This window comes from Manacus candei, unplaced genomic scaffold, assembly GCF_025592945.1.
Source record: "Manacus candei isolate 608988 ecotype Guabito, Panama unplaced genomic scaffold, ASM2559294v1 h1tg000086l, whole genome shotgun sequence".
NCBI classification, from domain to species: domain Eukaryota; kingdom Metazoa; phylum Chordata; class Aves; order Passeriformes; family Pipridae; genus Manacus; species Manacus candei.
Window position 1 is genome coordinate 6,469,596 of NW_026138134.1, and position 11,498 is coordinate 6,481,093.

General features: G+C 50.7%; 1 protein-coding gene across 3 annotated transcripts in view; it reads right to left on the reverse strand.

Annotated features, from left to right (window-relative positions):
* The window catches only part of DRD2 (dopamine receptor D2), a 29,049-nt gene extending 17,896 nt beyond the window's left edge, over positions 1 to 11,153 (reverse strand). For 2 of the 3 annotated variants that reach the window (XM_051812388.1, XM_051812386.1), the window contains exon 1: positions 10,000 to 10,472. The gene's annotated coding sequence lies outside the window, so the exon portion shown is untranslated. Of the gene's footprint in view, positions 1 to 9,999; positions 10,473 to 11,130 lie in introns of those variants that run through there. The other variant, XM_051812387.1, reaches the window with a different exon arrangement.
* Positions 11,154 to 11,498: the final 345 nt, after the last annotated feature.

An 11,498-nucleotide genomic window follows, 5' to 3' on the forward strand; every position in this document is an offset into this window, starting at 1 on the left:
ATTTAATTGCAGAAATGGATTGTGTTAATTCCTGAGTTGAATGAACCTTTTTGCCCCCCTCCATTGAGGCTTCCCGTGTTTATGCAGCACCCAGTACAAGGATACTTTAGCTCTGAGTCCTTCAGCCACACTTTATTAAAAGTAAATAATAATAATTCAGATTGAAGCGATCAAATATTTGCCCTCCCCTTCTGCCATCCAACACTCAGTGAACATCTGCTCTTTTCACTGCCACTCCTACCCCTGAGCTTGTTTGCAAGAATGTTTGCCAAAAGAGCTGAGTTCCAGAGCAGGGTTCTCTTTCCCCTTTCCCTTCCCCCTCTCCCTCCAATTTGGAGGAGTTTGCCCCAAACCACCCAGGACTGATGTTTGCCATGAAGTGCCCTTGAACCAGCACAGCACCCACGTGACCCCCCTTGCTCCCACTGCCACTGCCCTGCATCTAAAACTTCAGGAAAGCATGAAATGAATTAAATGAATGAAATGAATTAAATGAATTAAATGAATGACTGCCCTGTCCCCCGAGGCGAGGGGCTGAGATCCAGGCTGCAGCCCCAGAGGAGGCTCCGTGCTCCTCAAATTTCAGATCCTGACCATCTTTAATCATTTAATCCCTGACCTAAATCAGCTCAACCACTCAGCTCAAATCCTGGCTTCCCACAGCCACCTCTGCCACCCCTGCCAGCGGGATGGGAGCTGTGCAAGGCACCTCCAGCTCTGGCCCTGTCCTGTCACATCTCCTCCCCCAGACTGGGTGCTCAGCCAGGCAGGAATTGTGCTGGATCAGCAGCTCCTGGAAATCAGCATCTGCTGTCGTGGGCACAGTGCTGGAAAGGACTTGGAGAGTCCCTGCTCTGCCCTGTGGCCATTCCAGGACAAGTGCTTGCCTGAGCTCCTTGCTCTGACCTTCTTGGAGGCTCCCAGACACACAGAACACTCCACTGCCTTTTCCATCTGCAATATGTGGTTCCTTCCTGGTCTGTCTTTCCATTCCCATGCTGCTCCATCATCACGTCCCCTCTCTGTCCCATTTACCACACCCATGGAGGCACAAATTCCCTCTGCAGGAAACCTTATTTACTGTTGCCTGTTTTGATCCAAAGGCTCGTGTTCTTGGAAGAGCTGTTGCTCCTGGGCATGATGTTCTCCCCAGTGGGAGTTCTGCCATGATTTCCCATGGATTTGGCCCTCGGCTGGCATAGCACAGGCAGCATATATGTTCCAGCAGACATGAGAGAGAGCAAGAGCCAGGTGCAATATTTCAGATAAACTCGCCTGGGAATGCCAGAGAACCAATTTTTAATATTATTTTTAGGGAGATTTTAACTTTACAGAGAGTGAGCTTGCAGGGAGCTATTGGAACCCCCAACAGGACCCATTTCCTGCTGTCATTCACATTCCAGAGGCTGGAATGCATGTCCCCCCCACCCCGTGGTGCTGGTGCTGTGACTCCTGGCTCACCCCCCTTTTTCCCTGGAGAAGGCAGTCACCCCCCTTGGAACATCCAGCAGGGAAGCAGACTCGGAAGGAGCCAGGCATGTCTTCCCCCCAGCCTTTTGTCTGAGCTGATGAGAGATGCAAAGTGACACGGGGTGTCATCTGGGATCACAGAACCCCAGCCCTGCCTGACTCACCAGCACAGCCCTCCCTGGGATCACAGGAGTCAAGTGTTCCCCCTGCTCCTGCCCCAGAGATCCCGTGCTCCCAGCACTCCCACAGCTCCCCAGCCGTGCCCTGCTGTGCCCCTGATGGAGGCAGAGGGGAGGAAGAGGAGCTGCCCTTCCTCCTGCCAGCGTTTGAGGGCAGGATTTGCAAATGTCCAAAGAACTGAGCGTTCTCACTTGCTTTTATAAGTTGAAGCTCATCAACTTTCTATACTGGCCACCTGGTTCTGGTTGTTCCTTCTGGAACCCTTCACCAGCTGAGTGGTTTCAGGGGTTTTATCCTGCTTTCATGTGGTCACGCTGTGGTTTTGTCTGTGCATTTAGGGATATATTTTTCTCTGCCTGGCCTTTGGAGCTGTTTGGCTGGTGCCAGCCAAACTCCCTAAGAGCAGAGGGGTCTTAAACTACGTTTTAAGTCCTCCCATGTTCAGTGAAACCTGAGGGTTTCACTTCCATCCCATGTGGTACCGCTCATCCTCCAGGAGATTTCGGGGCTGTTTTGCCCATCCCTGAGCTCAGACATTAGGAAAGTGCCTTAAGGTTTTATCTGTCCTGCTTGTTTTCAGAAGGCACTAAGCTGAACTTCTCCCACAGGCCTTCATTAAAATTCACTCATTAGCATTCTGTGGTCTAACTCCAGCACATGTGTGGATCGCAGCCCAGGAGCAGAGCGGGCTCCCGGGTCTCCAGCCTGCTGCCAGATCGATGTCTTTGGGCTGATTCTGCCCAAAGAAACCTCAAAAAAGGGGACATCTCTGGTCCCCTTACACTCCACATGATTTGTTGGTAGCATCACTGACAAACCCCCAGCCAGGGAAAAGGGATTCAATGCCCAGATGTTCCAGGTTTGGAAGGATGGGAGGGATTTCTGTCCTGCCCTGGGATCAGGGCACACACTCAGCTCCCTCCAGAGCTTTGCTTGACTTTTACACTGTCAGCACGAGCCCCAGCCTGCTGGGCAGTGTTTGCACACAAAGTTTGTACACAAAGCTCCTTTGTGTACAAAATAAAGTCGTTTGCAGTCCCAGCCGGCCCCGGGAGGGCTCCGCTCCCTGAAAGCCGAGCGGTCCCAGCCCAGAGTCAGCACCGGGGCTCCACAAAGCCATGAATATTCCCCCGGGCGGCAGGCACCGGATCCTCTGTCAGGTGAAGCAAGGAGCACTAATGTTTTTAATTAGGGTGCTGTGGAAGCTGAGGCAGGACTGACCCCAGCGCTGTCTTCAGGGGCTGTTTAATTCATCAGCAACATCAATCAGGGGGTGCAGGAGACCAAAAGCAAAGTGTGCAGGATCTGGACACGGGTGCCTGACTTGCTAAAGGTGAAACAAGCACAGAAGTCCGAGAAAAGCCTCCTGCAGGCACAGATAATAACAATAAATGTTCTCCTTTACGTGCTCACCCCGCAGGCACAGGTCCCTCCTCGAGCCTGTGCCTCTCTGCAGGAAAAAGAAACCAAATCACTGTCTGTAAGAGATGTGATTTGTTCTGTAATCAGGGCCTGCTGTTGCTGCCTGGAACTTTGATTTTTCACTCCCAGCAGAAATCAGACACACTCTTAGTGGTCACTGTGTTGTCACATCTACGCATTAAGGCCTTGGAATGATGTCTTTGTGGGAACAGTGAATGCTGATGGACAAGTGCAAGTTATTGAACTATCTCCTGCACAGATTTAGTAATTGCTTTGCTTTATTGTTTCTTTGCCTGTTTTTTTTTAATCTTTTTTTTCATGTTTATTGTCTCTACCATGTCTCTTACTCTGAGGTTTTGTGGGTGTGACTGTGAGGCCTCCTTAACCAGAAATTCAGTGATAAACTGAACTGCAGAATGCAGCCCCAGAGAATCTTAACTTTAATATTATCCTTTCCTGTCATTTGCTCTTGGGGTTGTAATTTCCTAATTGATTCTTCCTTCACACTGAGAGGGGAAAAAAAAAAATCTCTAGATAAATAAAAATAACACTTGGAAAGGATGACAAAGGCAACTGCAACATCAGATGTAGACAAACATCCTCCTACATAATGAATAATTGCACATGGATTTCTCCTTTCATTAGTAAAACACCTTCCAAAGGAAATGCACGTCTGTACTCTAGAAGGAATGTTTGGACTGGCCAGTGGTGTGGAAGGAGGGGATGGTAAAATGCCTGTGACAGAAACGATCTCCTGTCTGGGAACATTAACCTCTGTCAGCAGCTCTGGGCCCAGAGTGTTTGCAGCTGAACAAAATGTGTTAGCAAAGAGATCATTGAATTTGGGTCGAGGAGGGGGAGAAGGAAAGAAAATGTGCGAGAAGAGCAGCTGCTTTCTGGAAAATACTGATCTGGTTTGACTGGCAGTGGGGATAGTTCTGGAGTTTTCAGCCAGCCCTGGCTCCTCCAGCCCTGCAGGACCAACACTGGGATGGGGGGGACCAGAATATGGCATTGGGGTTCCCAGAGTGCCACCGTGTCCTGCAGAGCCCTCACTGGTTCCTCCCCATGCCCTTAACCCAAACCCTGGGCACAGGGGCACAGCCTCCTCCAGGACAGAGGGACAGGCAGGGCCAGGACAGGTTATCCTGGCAGAGGCCTGGAGTGCCCAGCCCTGCATCACAACCAGCTTGGGACACCTGCCTTACAAATGAAAATAACCCAATAATAAGGATATTTAGGGCTCTCCTCACATGGGGATTCTTACCTTGACTTTTTGAGTCCCTGGTTGGCAGGATAATGAAACCCCCCTAATTCTTACAGCCCCTTTGCCACTCACAAAGTGCAAATAAGGAGCTTGCACATGTCCAGACCATCCAGTCATGGTGGGCTGGAGTATTCCTGTAGTAGTTACTATAACTACTATTTTCCTAGTCATATTTGTAGAGTGTCCATAACCTCCTGGGGGCGAGGAGTGACTCATGCACTGGGACATGGGTGATTCCTTCTGTTCAATGATATATTTATGTGAGGGGGAGAGGATGGGTGTTGTCTCTATTTTTAATGCTTGTCAAAGGAATAAATTGTAGCTTTTCAAACGTGAGTGACTAAAATTCACCTCCTAAATCTGAGTGTAAGTGTCTCAAGGCCACCAGGCTGCCTGGGGGTGTCCTGTCCCCTCTGAACTGGGTTCCCAAGCACACAGATAAGGCTGTAACTCAAAGGGGTTCTTCCCTGGCGTGGTCACCAGAGAAAACAGATTAAAAGGTTGGAAATCCAACTCCAGGCCTCAGTAATCCCATAGGTAATCACATTTTTTCTTGACTGCCATACAAATATGCAAAAGTCTGAAATGTGCAGGCACAGAGGTGCTGGGGGTCAGGGAGGGCCTGCTGCAAACAGAATCCTAATTTGCTGAAGCTCCAGATTGCCTGAGACATCAAAATAGGATTCAGCTTAGACGAGTAATTTGCAAGGTGCTATATTTTAGGTAATAGCTCCGAGTTGTCTGATCCAGTGTCTCAGCTGCAGCATTGAGGGGAGATGATTGAAAAACCTGAGCTGCTGGTGAAGAGTTCATTTGTCTCTAAAGCTGCAGATTGCACAGAGCATCCTCAATAGTGTTGATTTTGCTGATCCATCCCCAGCGTTAGCAGTTGGCAACCTGAAGCAGGGAGCAAAATCAAATATATGTATTTATCAACTAGTAAGTGCTTGCAGATCCTGGGACGTCTCAGGCAGGAACAGCTGAGGGTACAGAGCCTGAAATTTGGGATAAATGATGGAACACGTGGAGAAAGGAGCCACCAACCCAAATGAATGGCAGAGATTTCCCTGAGTTCAGCAGGACTGCCTGGCACTGGGATCAGCTCTCCCAGGCAGCAGCACAGGGCTCTGAGTGTTTATTTAGCTCCACTAGAAATGTGAAGTGTGGCCATCACTGAGCTCAGCCAGGCCAACCTGCAGGGCTCAGTGCTGTGTGCCATTAGTGCCAGATTTATTGCTCCTCACAGTCTCTCTTTCTCCAGCTCCACAGAACACATAAGGCTGCATTTACATTTTCTGAATGGACTAATCATGGCTCTCTGCTTTGATAAAGAAAGTGCAGCCTCCCACATAACCACATGGAAACCAACAGGGAAGAGTAAACCAGAAATAAACCCGTTCTGGGGGGTTGAGAGAAAAATACCCACCAGGATAATTGGGAGGGATGTACAGAGAAGCAGCAACTGAACACATAGTCACATCTTAAAAAGAAAATAAATTATAATGCTAAAAATATCCAGGTGAAGGACAGCAAGAGAAAACATGATTGAAGTGGAACAATTGGTAGAGGAGTTAATAGTTATTAGCAATCATTTCAGATTGAATATAGGCTGGTTTTGTAACAGCACAAGGGATGATGCATCTGACAGGACTTAAACAATTGCCTCCCCCTTTCCCAAAGAGCCTTTTAGCAGTGCCCTGGCACAAACAGAGCAGTCTCTGCTCCCCAGGAGTTGGCCAAAGCAAACAGAGTTACTGGAAGTTTTTGGTTGTTAAATACAGTGAAGTTTGATCCCAGACAAGTCTTTCCTCCCTGTATTCCAGACCTTAGCACATTTTAACATTGATCCCACTGTATGTTCCCCTGTAGCCTTTAAGGACTAACCCTGAGGGGTCAGGCAAAGTCCCACCAGTCTGGTGCCTTTTATCCACCAGTGTCCAAGAGCCACTGCCTGGGCAAGAGTGTAAAAATGGAGCAATATGGATGATATTCTTGAAAATAACCTCCCATCATCCAACTGTTCACTGTGCCAGGGTGGTTCTATGCATTTATTAACCATCACTGGAATTCCTTCCCTGGGAATTGAAATTCCCCACTGTCTCCTTGTCCCTGGGTCACTTGGGGAACGTTTTGCATCCAGCCATCCTGTGGCCAGAAGCTTTACAGCTGAATGTGGACATACTCCCTGTCCTGCATCTGCTGGCACTGGGATCTCAGCTCTGGGCATGTGGGAAAGCCAACACTCAGCTCCAGATTCCCTCAGTGTTCCCAGGGAATTTGTGCCCAGAGGGAGAAACTGCAAACGAGTTATGATGAAAGGATTTAAGGGGCCTGAGCCAAATCCATCTTGCTCACATCTGAAGAGCTACAAAACCTTGTGCATTTGGAGATAAGTACTTTTCAAAGGGTTTTCTTGTTGTTGTTTCAGGGATTTTGTGTGTAATGTTTGTTCTAGAATATTGCTGGTGAGTAAAAGGGTATGTCCAGCACAGGGGTGCTAAAGACAAGTGAGCAAATGCTCTGCAGAGACAGAACTCAGGGCTTAGGAGCTCATTCCATGGCTCCTTTCACACGGTGGAAAGAAGTGCCCAAAGTTTTTCCAAGTAATGTGGAATCCTGCTTTCTTCTGGAGGAAGCTTGGTTTTTGTTTCCATCCAAATGCTGAGAGAACAATCCCATGTATTTCTCATTCCAAGGGTGACAGAGCCTGGGGTGAGTGAGTCCATACCTGGCCAGGGAGGGTTTTACAGTCCCAGGGTGAAGTGGTTGTGACACAGGGCAGAGCTTTATCTGTGCCAGGGGATTAAAACTTCCAATCTCTGCTCTCCGTGACCAGGGACAGGACCCAGGGAATGGCTGGAGCAGTGTCAGGGAGGGTCAGGTTGGATCTCAGGGAAAGGTTCTTCCCCCAGAGGCTGGTTGGGCACTGCCCAGGCTCCCCAGGGCAGTGGGCACAGCCCCAAGGCTGCCAGAGCTCCAGGAGGGTTTGGACAACGCTCTGAGGGACAGGGTGGGATTGTTGGGGTGTCTGTGCAGGGCCAGGGGTTGGACTGGATGATCCTTGTGGGTCCCTTCCAGCTCAGGATACTCTGTGATTCTATAAGCTTGGTTTTGAATTCCAAAGTTTTAGTGAAACAGAGGATGAGAGGGTGGAGATTTTCTGATTTAACACAAAGGATGGATTTTAGGAGAAGAACACCCAGGGAATCGTGCTTTTTGTGCTAAACCTGAGTCATTGAGGGGGAATAGCTTAGTCACAGGTCCTCACTGGTCTGTGCAGACCCTTCAGCCGGGGGCTGTTGTGTTCCAGCTGCATTTCCCAGCAGGTTTGTAACCTGTGTTCCCCCTGCCCAGTGCCTGGAGCCTTTGCTGACGGTGGCACAGCCCGAGGGAGGGTGGGGGGAACACACTGAACCAGCAATGAAGTGCCATTAGAGGAAAAGCTGAGTATTTCTGCCAGGCAGGTGTCTCACACTCCAGCCAAGCTGGAGGAGGTTGGAGTGCAATCTGTGAGCCCCTGCACACAGGCAGGGCTGCAGAGCCAGGGGTGCCCAGCTGTGCCTCCCCTCGGGGAGCAGGGCACGAGAAATCACCTTGGCACGGCAGGCTGGGGGGGATGGAACCCCTCAGTGCAGCAGTGCCAGGGTGGGCACGAGGGAGGGACACTGTGTGACCACTCATCTCACCCAAATCCAGAGGGTGAGAGTGGCACAGAAGCAAAATGTCCCAGGGAGAGGCTGCCTGGGTGTGGGTACAACCCATGGCACCTGCAGCACGCCCCACACTGAGCGTTCACAGGCTCCTGAGGGCTCACCAGCTTCTCTCTGAAGTCTGAAACATGCACTTTTACAGAGTGCCAGCCTGAACCTCCTCCTCATTCACCTGCCACCTCGGTGCCTGTGTGCCCAGGGAAGCCACACACACAGATAAAACCAGGGCAGATTGACACACTGGATTTACACACATGTACCTGCAGGAAACAAATGCTTCTGGGGGGTGTTTCCTGCAAGGTGGCACATTGTGCAAGGCAACTCACTTAACCCATGGCACACACCTGCTCTGGAGCTGTTTCCAGAAACATTAAAGGGGAGGGCAGGCCCCAAACTCACACCTTCGTGAGCTCAAACAGCCCCAGGAGATTTGAAGCCTGCACTTCTTTCCCCAGCATATTTCCCTGTCATGCCATACACCCTCCATGCAAGGAAAAGATGACCCCATGGTGCACAAATCAGTGGAAAGTGCTTTTACAAAAACTCTGTTCAGAAGTAAAGAAGAAAGGCTTGAATGTCACAGAATTTCCTCAGCGTGGAAAAGAAGTTCAGTGGGGGAAAAAATAACAAGTACAGCGCTCTGTACACTTATTTGATGGAGCCAGAAGTATTGTCAAGAGGTTGGTTTTTTCCTAGATTGCTACAAGCAATTAATGGACTTTTATTTTGACAGAGATAAAACCCCACAAGCACAGGATTGTGAATCCCTGACACCACTGTGTGTTCCGAGAACAGCAATCCCATGGAACAGGGAACACGCAGGAAATCCAACCCACGCTACTCAGAGGTGAATTGTAATCCCTTTGACCAGTTATATTGTAATCTTGTGGCTGGTTAGTTATGAAACAACCGAGTTATCTTTCATTTTTCCTGTGAGCTCTACTGGAAGAGCAGGGATTCGTGTTCCTGGGAGCTCTGGGGCTCCACGTTTTGCATGTGGGAAAGTGAGAGAGAGACTTGGGAATGAAGTGAGGATGTGTTATCTGTGCAGAGACAACCCACAGACAACAACCTGGACCAAAAACCCTCCAGCACTGATTAGGGCCCAGTGCCACCCTAGTGCCTGATTCCCTGCCCTAAAGCCCTGCTTTTCACTGCTTTCAAAAAGCTGGGTGAAACTTAGAACTGGAGGGCAATGGAAAAAAAATACTGATATACAAACAGGAAGGGTTCAGGTGTCCCTCGTGCCACAAAGGTGACTGTAAACCCTGCACAAAATCTGCTTGCAACATTCAGAGAATATTTCTGAAAGGGTTCCTTCCAGGGCTTCTTTGGGAAAAGGTGACAGATCTCCCCCCCTTCGGCAGGAAGGGTTGTTCAGGGGTGGAACTGAGAAGGAAATCTGAAGGGACAGGAGTTTTCCTTTACCGTGTGTGAAAAATTGAATGTCTTACGAGAAAAAGGAGTGTTTTCCCTCAAACAGTTTGACTGAACAGTCTTCTTCCCCGGGGAAAGGGAATGTACCTACATTATATCCTCTCTACACATCCTCCTCCTACAGCCCTGCCTGTCACTCTCCTTCCATTGTGTCTGTGTGAGAGCAGTGTTAAGCATCAAACTTCTAAAAATGAACCCAGCTTCTTAGCAACTCTAAATGCCTCTTTAGCATACAATAACAACTGTTTATGGGCTTGCAGTGAGTGGTTTAGATGAAGAAATGAGGCAGCCTGACTTTTTTCAATTTGAAAACTCGCTTTCACCTATTCTGTTGGAGAAGAGAACAGCTTAATGGGTCTTTTGGTACAATGACAAATATTTTCCTTTTCCTCCTGTCTTTATTTACATCTCTAGGCAGTGGTGATCACAGCAGCCCTGTGAATACACTCTCTGTATTCCCTTATTCACAACATTTGTATTTCTTGAGGAAAAGCATCGTCAGGTATCTCTTACCTTCAAGCCATACGAATCCCTCGAGCAGAGGTGTGAGCACTTCGTGCCAAATATATCCAAAACGCCACAACTCTCCACCGTGGCTTTCCCCAAGCTCTCCAGGGCCTCCGAGCAGACTTTTTGGCGCTCGGCGTCCACGCACGAGCAGAGGAGCAAAAAAAAGAGAAAGAATCACCTGCCTGATCCCCGCCAGCCGGGACCGGTGCAGGTGGAACTTGTGTAACCCCAGGCTGAGCTGGCGACTGCTGGAACTTCAGGAGCTCGGGAAGCGGCTCAGCTTCCCGGGAAGAGGCGATCTCGGCAGGGACCCGCTGTCCATCTCGCTCAGCGCATCGCCGGCTGGAACAGCAGCAGCTCGGTCTCCATCTCCCGGAGCCCAGACCTGGCTGAGCCGGCGCTCAGAGCCGCCCCTTTTCCTCCCGCGGCGCGATCCCAACAACCTGTTCCCCCTCCAGCTCCCTCGGCTGCCCGCGGGGTGCGAAATTCCCGCAGCGCTTCCCTCTCTGCCTCGCCTGATGCTGGGAGGGAGGGGAGAGGAGGGGAAGGGAGGGGAGGGGGCCAAGTTTCCTCCCCCGGATCCCTCCGGCTCCCGCGGGCGGGGACGGGCGGCTCCAGCGCCGGGAACGCGGGACCGGCTCCAGCACCGGGAGCGGGACAGCGCCGGGTCCCGGGGGGGCTCCGAGGGGCCGCGGGGACAGGAGGGAGCGGCTCCCACCGCCGGGGACTCGCGGGGGCAACGAGCCCTTCCCCGCCCGGCTGCCCTGCCCTGCCCTGCGCACGCACTGCCAGGTGAGCGCCGGGGATGCTCCTCCCGGGATGCTCTGCCAGGGATGCTCCTCCCGGGATGCTCTGCCAGGGATGCTGCTCCCGGGATGCTACTCCCGGGATGCTCCTCCCGGGATGCTCTGCCAGGGATGGCCCTGGAACGCCGGGTACCCTCCGAGCTCCAAGATTCCCGCTGCCTCTGCACAGCTGTAGGGTTTGGCAGGGAAAACACGGAATGACCCACTGCTAAGACAGGAAAGCAGGAATTTCTGAGGAAGCTGAGCGTGGTGGTTGTTCCCGGCGTTAACAGCTCGCACAGCTCCCGTGTAAAGGAAGAGGGCACTGCCAAGGAGGGGCATCACTCACCTGCATCCTTCCCCGGCAGAGTCCCAGCACGTCCCGGGGATTTGCTGAGCTCCCGGGCTGAGAGCTCGGCGGGGCTCCGCGTTAAACGCTCTGTAATGGGAAATAGATCCTCTTTGCAATTCAAATACCGAGAGAAACCATTTCCTGAAAGTGTAGCTGCTGTTGCAATATTTTAATATCTTAGAGTTTAATATCCTTGAGACTGCCTCGCTCTCAAAGCATTAGCAGCCCATAATTTGGAGTGTTTCCTAAGAAAGCTCTTTTTTTCTTATTCTCCCCCCCCCCCCCCCCCCGAAATGGCTTGATATCTTTTCTGAATGTGTTTCTCATCTCACCAAATAGCACTAGACAGAGAGATAACAGGAAGA